The sequence below is a fragment of the Neofelis nebulosa genome, chromosome 13 (assembly GCF_028018385.1).
Source record: "Neofelis nebulosa isolate mNeoNeb1 chromosome 13, mNeoNeb1.pri, whole genome shotgun sequence".
Lineage (NCBI taxonomy): Eukaryota > Metazoa > Chordata > Mammalia > Carnivora > Felidae > Neofelis > Neofelis nebulosa.
In genome coordinates this window covers 87,808,431-87,817,605 of record NC_080794.1, presented here as the reverse complement: position 1 = coordinate 87,817,605, position 9,175 = coordinate 87,808,431, and positions in this window count along the sequence as shown.

Genomic DNA, 9,175 nt, shown 5'->3' with positions numbered 1-9,175 from the left:
GGGAGTCTGCAGATTCTGCGAAGGACAGGCAGGCACTGAGCGTACTTCCTGAGTAAGCTGGACTGCCTGCATATCGCCCAACGTCTTTCGCTGACACCTGCCCCAGAATGTAGACGGGCGGCCAGTCTGAACGAGGCATCGCATGTGTGGGAGGGAGGGGTTCACAAGCAGGAACCTTCCTCATTCTGAAACTGCAGCACAGAGACTGGTCCTTGGTCCCTGAGCCACACTCAGGGTGCCCTCCTGACCCCGGAACCCAGAACCCCCAGGGGCCATGGGCAGGCGAGTCCTTCAGTCGGCGTGAAAGGCGGGTCCCTCCATGGCAGCCCTCTTCCCCGTCCTCACCCCCAAACCCCCAGCACCCAGGGCGAGGAGACACAGTCGGAAGCCCCGTGTCTCAACTGCTCTGGCATCTCGTAGCTGACCCAGTGACACCCCCTCCTGAGCTTCTGTTTCCTCGTGACTAAAAAATAAAATACAAATAGCAGAAATGACCATCAGTGTAGGATTGAGCAGGGAGGTTCTGGCATCAGGCTGCCTGGGGCTGGAGAAGTTACTTAATCTCAGGGAGCCTCATTCCAATCATCTGTGAAATGGGATGACGATCGATACCCAGGATCTGCTCTCAGCGTTGTGGGAGGAGCCCTGACAAGGTGTGCAAAGGGCTCCCGGCGGCCATCCTCCTCCTTCGCAGAAACCTGCCGTGTGTAAAAACTGTAATAAAGACTAAAGGTGAGATCATGAGCTACTGTGGGCCACATCAATCCTTTTGCTTTGTAAATGAGCAAGGAACAGACACCTGAGACCCAGGAGGTTAATGAACTTGACCAAGCATCCAAAGCCGGCAAGTGGCAAAGGAGAAGTCAAAGCAGCACTCAGACACTTGCTCTTTTTTTTAACCTGTTTCTGACTCAGTTCCATAAACGCTGTTGGCATCAGGCGGCTGGCACAGGCCTAGGGCTTGGGGGCACAGAGACAAAAGTTGGAAAGGAGCGTGGTGTCCACAGAGAGTGTGGCCTTCTGGGTGTGCCTGTCACCTTTCACGGCACGTGTGAGGCTCACGGTGGGTCTCATTCACTCAGAACAAACAGGAGCGGCTTGCTCAAGCAAAGGCACCCAGTTTGTTTCACAGAAAACCTTCAGCCCGGCTGGGTGCTGACCTAAGCTGGAGAGGGTGGGGTCTCGGCGACAGGACCTGCCCACACACGCCCAGAGAAGGTGGCACATCCTGTGACCAAGGGACTTTGTGCTCCTTAAAATAGAAAGAAGGCCGGGTTACTCATGGTGACCCGGGTCACTGGCTTACCAAGGCTGCTCTCGAGCAGGAACTGAGGTATGAGTGACGTCCGACGCGTTACCTGCCTGCCCGAGCGGGCCGGCTCCAAAGGATGCTGAGATTTGTTCCTGTCCCTCATGCTCTTCCCGCCTTGTGTCCTCACTCTGCCCAGAGACCACTGGAGTTTCAGATGACCACCCAGTTCCTTCCACCATGCGTTTGCGTTTGGGTCAGCCTTCAGGCCATGAAAGTTTTATTTGCAAAATGTTAAGTTGTTTAGTAAAAAAAAGAGAAATTGAGACAGAAGTCCATTGTGTTTTAAGACTATTTGTTTCGAACAAACTACTTTGCAAATGAACACTCCTCCCAATTCCTACCTCACTCCTGACCAAGAGGGTTAGGCTTTTTTTTTAATGTTTATTTATTTTGAGAGACAGAGAGAGAGAGAGAGAGAGAGAGAGAGAGAGAGAGAGAAGGAGCAGGGAGGGGCAGAGAGAGAAGGAGACACAGAATCCGAAGCAGGCTCCAAGCCCTGAGCTGTCAGCATAGAGCCGGATGTGGGGCTCGAACCCACAGACCGTGAGATCACAACCTGAGCTGAAGTTGGATGTTTAATCGACTGAGGCACCCAGGTGCCCCCGAGGGTTAGACTTCTCATGTTTAACTGGGACCCTTTGTGAAACGCTCTGCTCATCTGATTACGTTGAAGCACCCTACTTCCACAAAATGTTCAGCTCATAAATCAATTTTCCAGAAGGAGGAGTTTCTGCTTTTCTGGTTCCGGGCACCGCAGTGGTGGCTGGGCTGTGGTCCTCGTGGCTTTGCCAAGAGCAGTGGCCACGGCTACCATTACCTCAGTGTGCCATCCCCTAAATGCTCTGCAGGAGGCTTCACTGGATCCTCGCGGCCAAAGTCTGGGTTGGTGTATGATTAATCCCACTTTTTAGGCAAGTGACTGAGGCTTAGATTGGTTAGATAGCCTGTCTGCCATACCACACAAGGGAGAGGCTGAGCAGACCTTCCATCGCAGACCATCAGCCCAGGTCTTCGGAGAGGCACAGAGTGGGACCGATAATCTTACGGTAACACCACGCGTGTTTTTTAAAGGGTTGGAAGAGGTCTCAAGGGCAAATCCAAGCATTAGACCTTGGCCTCCATGGGCGCCCCCCAGGCATGTGGCATTTGGGATTACCTGAGTTTGCTAGATTCTCAAAGTGTCTAATTGGGTAATCGTTCACCTTTTGATTAAGAACGTAACTATTTTCACACACCGTGTGTTATCTTTATGTACTTAAGATAAGACTAACCTCTTGATGGCCCTATCACAATGGTGAGTGGGGATTAAGTACTCCATCAAAGGTAGGGCAGAAAGCACAGGCTTCAGTCTCAGTGAATACAAAGTGCACAAATGTCTATTGAGTGCTTAGTCTACTTAGCACACAAAACAGGAGCACAGAATGCCACAATGTGCCCCAGACATGCAGCTTCCCATGCAGCTAGGCAGGTAGGCAAGTGGAAGACAAGGCGGTTTTTGAAGCAGTCCTCCGGGTTCTGTGGGAGCATCCCGAAGGAGAACCTGAAGGCTTCCTTGAGAAAGACACGGCTTTAGCTCCTCTCTAAACCCTGTGACCTTAAGCAAGGACAGCAATAGACATTAGAGGGGATCTAACGCGACCCACCGGTCACACGTTGGAGTAAAGGAACCTCAAATATAGTGAGCTAAGGCACGGCTTCCTTGTCTCTGCTTCCTCACTTGAAACATAAAAATAAAAGGGTAGGAGAAGATTTGGGAACCTCTAAATTCTTTTCTTTTCCTTCTTAATTTCGCGGAGTTGATTTCTTGAAGAAGCATTTACGTAAACACCAAATGCGATCAGGTCAAATTTTCAAGTATGGAGGACCCATGGAATAAGTGTGTTCCAGAGAATGTTCCTATAAAATTTTATTTCCATGCTTTTATTCCACAAGGGATATAACGAGCTTACTCTGTGGGGATCCTACTTTGCTGCACAGTGTTGTTGAAACATTTTCCTCAGCTTTTGCTTAACAAAAGCAAATGGATGAATGATGACAATGGATAGGATGTATAAAGTTCATTTCATGCTCCAGAATGGGGGGGGGGGTTAAGTTAAAACAGCCTATTTTCCAGACTCTTCCTTCAGTTTTCACTTCTACTTAGGTGACAAAGAGCCTGTGGTACATGTGCCGTTGAGGCAATTCCAGGGTTATCCCCGTGGGAGCTGCACGGCTTTTTACTGAGGATCCCAACCCAGGACGTCTCATATCCTGCGCTAAATGCAGCTCCTTGGCAAGACTTTCATAGCTATTCTCCGACCCTAGTCAACTAATGCCACATCGACTGATAAATTGCTGACTTCAGTATCACCCAATGTAAATTGTCTAGCTTAACACCTTCATGAAGATGTGTCCATTATGGACTCGTTCAATCAAATCAAAACTTGTAAAGAATTTTGATAGCGGGATAGATGATTCATCACCCTTTGAGAACATTGTAGAGGTTGATGGCATTGAAGTGGCACCACGGCTACAAATCAGGAGGCCTCAGGTCTATTAGTCTCAGGACCATGTGGCACCACATGGTGTCTCTAATGATTAAAGACCCTGAAAAATTTTTGTTCATTTGGGCTGATTCTGCCAATAGGTACCACATTAGAAACTAAAATTATGAGTATTCACAATAAAATGTATTTACGTATTTAAAGATAACTAAACATATTACAGGCTAATAAAACATTTTAATGAAAAATATGAAAAATTTTAAACCAAAAAGTGTGAATCTCATCAATATTTGGCTTAAAGGAAGACAGCTGGATTCTCGTGTCTGCTCTGTCTTCCATCTGTCATGATAAGTTGTTTAAAAATTTTTTCATTGTTTATTTATTTTTGAGAGAGAAAAAGACGGAGCATGAGTGGGAGGAAGGGGCAGAGAGAGAGGGAGACACAGAATCAGAAGCAGGCTCCGGGCTCTGAGCTGTCAGCACAGAGCCCGGCATGGAACTCAAACCTACAAACCACAAGACCATGACCTGAGCTGAAGTCGGACACTTAACCAACTGAGCCACACAGGTATCCCATGATAAGTTGTTTTAAATCTGACCACTCATAGAGATATAGTCAGAAAAGGGAGGAGCATTTCTTTATAATTTTTTTAATGTTTGTTTATTTTTGAGAGAGAGAACATGAGCAGGGGAGGGGCAGAGAGAGAAGGAGACACAGAATCCGAAGCAGGCTCCAGGCTCTGAGCTGTCAGCACAGCTCGAACCCACAAACCACGAGATCGTGACCTGAGCAGAAGTCTGACACTTAACCAACTGAGCCACCCAGGCACCCCAAGGGAGGAGCGCTTTAATGGTCTTTTTAGAAAACCATAGATATTCTTCTATGACACTACACCAAAACTTGACAAAGTGTCATTGCTTAAAGGTCAGTTGTGATGTGAAATCGGAAACTATGTGAGTGAATTGTTCTCTGTTACGTTAACACATTGTATCAGTCTCTTATGCTGTGACGGGACCTTTCACCCATGTGTGGCTTTGGAACATCAAATATTGGTCGCTTAAAAAATACTGGTTCCCTGAATTGGGCGGATCTTCCCAAAGTTGATGATAAATTCATTACAAACATTGAAAATTCACCTTCGTGAATACTGCCCCCAGTCTCGTCAGAAAAGGCGGCACGTATCGGGGAGCCGGGGAGCTCTGGATGGCAGATATTGCAAGTTTTCCAGAATTCCAATCTTCACTCGAAAGCTCACATTTTATCATTGGCAACAAATACTGTCAGTTGTTTTCCTTGAAGTGACAGACTCACTTTATTCCTTTTTGAGAAAATGTTGCCAAATACTCCATGCTGAATAACCATAGTTGGTTTGTCATTCTTCCAAGTGAAAATGGAGTTCACGAAAAAGACAGCAGAGCTCACGATTCAACCAATCCCACGGTGCCGTTCCCGGAGACGACCACGCACTTCAGCACGCAGCACACAGGCTGTAAGCACGTCTTTGTTTCGATCAAAGGTGGTCCTAATGAAAACTGGCCTTTTTTTCCCCACTGCCAACCTGTGGTGGTGAAGACCACAGGATACCCAGTGCTGTTTGAGGCATACACCTTGGTTCGCGCTAAGTTGTAAGCAATTTTACCCACTGTTGCTTTCCCACCATCAGCCCAAGCATCGACTGGCTCAGTAGAAATGGCAAATAACATCTTAGTGTTGTAATGAAAGTGGTCCTGACCTCGCAGACCTCACGCGGGGGTCTCAGGAACCCCCAGGAATCTGGGATCACCCTTTATATTTCCCGTCAAAACCCTGCCACTTGAGAATAAGTGAGCTGGACAAAACATATTAAGGAAGGGCCACACACCTGATTTGGGTCTTTCCATTGATGAGGTTTCAGTGTAGGATTGATTTCCAGGAGCTGAAAGGGCTCTGGATCTTTAAGAAAATCTTCTGTTTAGTTTGTTACTGTCCAATTCCCAGCGGGTAAGCATCTTTGGGCCTTTGGGCAAAGACCCTTTCCCTAAAGGGTGATCCATGGAGAGCAGTCAAGAATTCAAGTTAGTTTGATGACTCAGAGTTTATATGTCCATGAAACAAGGATTTGGATAGTTGGTCACTGACTTAGAGAAAATCAACTCATCATTTCATGAGTTCTCAACAAGGGAGTTGGAAGTCAACATTTCCAGTGGGTCAGGTATTCGTCGAGTCTGTGGGTGGGTCTGCCTCCAGGATGTTGTCAATCTCTGTGTGTTTACCACCCAAGGCCCTGCTCTGTAAATTAGAATTAATTTTGTCTTTGAGGGCTTCATTGTGTTTTTACAAAAATTCGTGGTTTTGCAAAATATTTTCAATCATATTTCCTTTGTCTTAAGGAACTTGTCGTGAATTCATGGGAAGCATATCTAGTGATGTAGAAGCAAGCTGTGGTTCACACATGAAACCTGATTTTAGGCTTGAAAATCACAAGTCATTTTCTGTTGGAACAGATGCTCCCTCTGGGAGGTTCACCCAAAGACCCTCTGGCACAAGATTTTCATTTGGTCTTAAGGGAAATCTGCTCTGGAATGTTCTCTGAAGCCTCTGGCTTCAGTAAGTTTAGTTTTAGGCTGAGGTAATCCACAATTTTCTGTATTTCTATCTTTAAATGCAGGAAAATGAAGATGACAAAGAAAGGATTGTTTTCATTGTCCCCTTGAACTGCAGAGAAGGTTTTGAAGGAAGCTAGGCTGGGTTTCGAACCTTCAGGCACTTTGATCTTGGACTTTCAGCCTCCAGAACTGTGAGGACTAAGTGTCTGCTGTTTCAGCCCCCGAGTCTGTGACACGTTGGTGCAACAGCCTTAGCGGGCTACGGCAGGACCCGCTCACCTAAGGAGCCATGGGGAACTTGAGGAGAAGACAGGCTCAGAGGTAACTGTTTTCCATAAGCACCAGTGGAAAAGTAAGTAGCTGCAGGGGCAGGAAAGTAGTGAACCGGCCAGTGACCCTTGAGTAGGGTGGAAGGAAGAGGAAGGGAGCTAAGCTCAGGTGCGTATCTTCCAGAGATGGACAGATTCTAGCAAAGAAGGAAGAAGAAAATGAGATGCATAGATGGAAGGCTAGCAGCACATCCCCTGGGTCTGGAGGCTGGCACGGACTCGCCTGGGTCGTTTAGAACACATCTGGGTACTGTTCTCTCTCCCCGACAACTCAGCACGGGTTCAGGAAGGGCGGTCGGTGCCCAGGTCAGGAGAAGAGTGATAAGGATAAGAAGTGTGCAAAGACCACTTGTCTGAGCTGTGAGCACGCGAACAGGGCAGAGCACAGGGCTTGTGACTGCCTGGGATCCAACCCACGAAGAAAGGAAATCTGGCAAGAGCTTTCGAAGGAGACTACATGTCTGGGTCACCATTGGCTAGACATGAGAAAAGACAGCCACAGCCTTTGAGGGACCACGATACCAACGGTGGTGGCAGAGGGAGGCATTTTCTACAGGGAAGAGCTTGTCCACCCCAGATGTGAATGAATGAGAGCCTGGGGACACTGAGGACACCTGCTCCTAGAGGTAGTCCTGCTTCCCTGCCCAAGACCTACCGTCAGGTGGAGGGTTGCCAATTACAATTTGGGGTGTTCCCAATCGGCCCGACTTCATCCCCACGTGATGCTCACCTGCCCTTCAAGGTCAGGTGGAGTCCAGGCTCGAGGGGCAGATTTAGCAGGCCTGTCTGTGGCTGTGACAGCTGGTGTTTGACTGCCCCACAACTCCCACACTCCCCTCCTGTGCAGGGACTCGGAAGAAGCGATGGCCAACGCTCTCCCCGCAGGACCCACCTGATGTGCATTCGCTCCGGCGACCCGAGATGGCACAGGGGCTCTCCGGGACTGGAGGAGCCCCGAGGGACCACCTCCACTCTGCACCCCCTCCCCAGGCGTCCACAGACGGAGCCCCAGCGCCCACGGACGTCCCGCTCGGAATTAGTTGGAGCAGGCCCCCGCAGTGGGCAGGCTCTTGGGGGTCTGTGTGCAGCGGCTGCCTTGCCCTCCATCCCCTTCGGGGAGGCTCAGCGGGGAGGTGATGGGCCTTGTCAAGGTTCTCCAGTCGAAGCTGGACCGCGGGGCCAAGAGTGTTGTTTGGAACAAACAAATAAAGAGAAACAAGACATTTTCAAAAAAGCGTTGTGCCGGCTTTGGCACCGACATACAGCAAACAGTGAGGTGGGTGTTGATCGCCCGGAATTTGGGGTTCTGCAGCTCTGACTGTGACCCCTGGCTCTGCCCCCGAGAACCCTGGGAGGTCCCAGAGGGATGCCCTTGGTGTTCCGCCACGGTGGCTCCCTTTCGTCGTCTGTGAAGAGGTTGCAACGGCAGGCCTCCTCGGAACATTGTGCGTCGGACAAGGTGACGTGAGATGATCCACGGGGAGGCCTGGCCCGTGGCCGGCACATGACGTGGCGGGACTGTTGTTACCACCGTACGTGATCACGGGAAACCACAGCAGCTCCTCGTGTGAATCAGCGAGCCTCCAGTTGACTCATTTCCAGATGGGTCTGTGTCGGAAGGAAGCAGGGAAAGACGGAGGGCGGGACACAGGACCAGGTGGGGCCGGGGCTCTGGGGGGCTGGGGCCGGACGTCGTCGGGAGCCCAAGCGGGGGCTGCCTGAGGAGGGCGGGAGGACCGTAGTGCTGGCTCCTGATTGCCGAAGCCCCGGCTGCCAAAGGATCGTCCTTCCCTACATGCCTGTGGCTTGGGGCAGGCCGCGGGGCCCGTGGGGGCAGGGCAGAGACGCAGCCGGCAGGTGCCGTTGGGCATTACAAAAGCCTCACTAAGCATCCTTATGTTTGATGACGTCCTGGTGAACTTCCGGGGGAAGTCTTGCTACAGGAACTGAAGGAATGACCTCCTGTCTCAGGACGACAGCCGCTCGGGGGGCTCTCGGGGCTGGAGTCCCCGGGGAGAGCTGCCCTGGCCTTCCTCGGTGAAGATCTGCTGGGGGCAAGTGTGGGGGTCAGCCTGCTCGGACCCCAGCTCCTCCACGGGTAATGCACCATATCCCCATTTTCTAAGGGCAAGCTGTGCATAGAGCCTTTGGTAAGCAAGCTAGTAAGCGACCTTTATTCATTCATTCATTCATTCATTCATTCATTCATTTTTTTGTTTGTTTATTTAGAGTGAGAGCAGGAGCAGGGAAGGAGCAGAGAGAAAGAGAGAAAGAGAGGGAGAATCCCAAGCAGGATCCACACTGTCAGCCCAACAGGGAGCTCAGACTCAAGAGTCGGACACTCAACCGCCTGAGCCCCCCTGGTGTCCCCCTAAGCAACACAGTTTTAGTATGAACACACAGAAAACAAAGGGAATAGTGTGCGGCGTGTGCCTGCTCTAACCACTCAGAACTTAAAATGTTAC